Source organism: Hipposideros armiger, unplaced genomic scaffold (assembly GCF_001890085.2).
Source record: "Hipposideros armiger isolate ML-2016 unplaced genomic scaffold, ASM189008v1 scaffold_919, whole genome shotgun sequence".
Lineage (NCBI taxonomy): Eukaryota > Metazoa > Chordata > Mammalia > Chiroptera > Hipposideridae > Hipposideros > Hipposideros armiger.
Window position 1 is genome coordinate 259163 of NW_017732269.1, and position 1883 is coordinate 261045.

At 41.7% G+C, this 1883-nt stretch overlaps 1 protein-coding gene across 2 annotated transcripts in view; it reads left to right on the plus strand.

Annotated features, from left to right (window-relative positions):
* CENPP (centromere protein P) overlaps nucleotides 1–1883 on the plus strand; it is a 268335-nt gene that overhangs the window by 142974 nt on the left and 123478 nt on the right. The window lies entirely within an intron of this gene.

Consider the following 1883-nt stretch of genomic DNA (forward strand, 5'->3'; position numbering starts at 1 on the left):
CTTCCAACTCAGAGCTCTGCATCCCTGGACTCTTTCTGCTACATCCCTACTATAATTTTACCAAATAAAAATAACTGGTTTGTTCAAGTTTCCAAACTTGTGTCAGAATTTAGAAACTAAGGGCATTTCCTATAAAGCAGTTCTCAACCAGCTGCAATTGGGCTTCCCCACTCCACACACACTTAGGCAATGTCTGGAGAAATTGTTGATTGTTGCAGTGACGTGGGAGTACAAGTTCTACTGGCATCCTAGTGGGTAGAAACCAGTGAGCTGCTAGATATTCTGCGAAGGACAGGACAGACCCCCTCTGCACACAGGGAATGATCCCCCCAGAGTGTCAACAGTGCCAATGTCAGGGAACCTCGTCAGGAGGAGCAAGACCTGTTTACCCATTCTTGACCCGGATATCCAGACATCCCACCCTTTCTTACATATCTGCAATGTTTTCTACTCCCCCCAAATTATTTAAAATCTAATTGTTGAGGTGGTTTAACATGAAGCTGATTTTCTTTCACAGCACAGGCATAATTCGGAGGATCTTAGCACTATTATTAAGAATAAGCAGGGGTGGGCTGGCCGAGTGGCTCAGTTGGTTAAGAGCTCCCTCAAGAGTTTGAGCTCTGAGCAACAGTGGTTCGAGTCCCGGCCCGAGCTGAGCAGCCGTTGAGCTGCCAACAGGTGGCAGGATGGCTCAGCTAAAAAAAAAAGAATAAGCAGGGGGCTGGCCGAGGGGCTCAGTTGGTTAAGAGTTGGCTTGGGAACGTGAGCTCTGAGCAGCAGGGCTGCTGGTTCGGTTCCCACGTCGGCCAGTGATGCTGCATCCTCTACAGCTAAGATGGTGAGCAACAGCTCGACCTGGAGCTGAGCTGCCATGAGTGGCCGGCGATGGCGTAGGCTGCAGTGGGGCTGCAGTGGGCTGCCGTGAGCTATGTGAGTGGCCGGCAGCCAGCGTGAGCAGCGGGCAGCCCGTGAAGCGGCATCTTCCACAACTAGACCGAAGAACAAAAGGACAGCAACTTGTCTGTTCCTCTTCCCCAATTTCCTAACACTGTTCCCCTCCTCCAATTCCCTAATAAAATCTTTTTTTAAAAAGACAATAAGCATTAGTACTCTGCTAAAAATGCTATATGTATGTTAGAGTTTTCTGAAAAATAGTCCCTGGGTGGGAGAAGAAAAATTAAACCAAAGCACAAATGTTTTATTTCAAACCAAAATTTTAATATTTTCCTTATTTTCTAGTTTTACTTCTGGTAAATGCCAATAAAAATACACAAAGTACTCTTAACTTTTATACAGAGCTTTTTAGTTTCTGTGTTTTATTTAATGCTCTGCCTATTTAGTTAAACACGATGTGTTTTTCAGAGTTATCCAGTCTGTGCATATTTGAGGAGAAAATTTGGTGTAGAATTTATAGTGTCCAGGCTCTTCCCACCAAGTTCTTATAAAAGGACATCTTGAAAATATTCCTTAGTGTTTAGGTGACAATGTTACATAATCTAACAATTGACATACTGTTAAAAGCTTATAATAACTGTGATAATAAAAAAATGTGTTACAGATTTTATGTAAACACTCACTATGCATTTTGTACAGGTTTTATAGTAAACAGGATAGTAGTAATTTAAAAAGAAAAGCATGTGCTCCTCTAGCTCAAAACCCAACTCTTAAGAATAGCATCTGTCGAATTGGTAATAAACCCTTACGGAAGCTTCATTACAAAGGGTTAGTTTTAAACATACAGACAGTAAGGCTCTAAGACATGAGAATGTGAATAAGATTATATCAAACCATACTTCAACATTATTAGAAATATACAGTTCTACCCGAGTTATTAAAGAAAGAATAAGAATAGTATTTACTCTTCATCTTACTGTCCTTGTCAG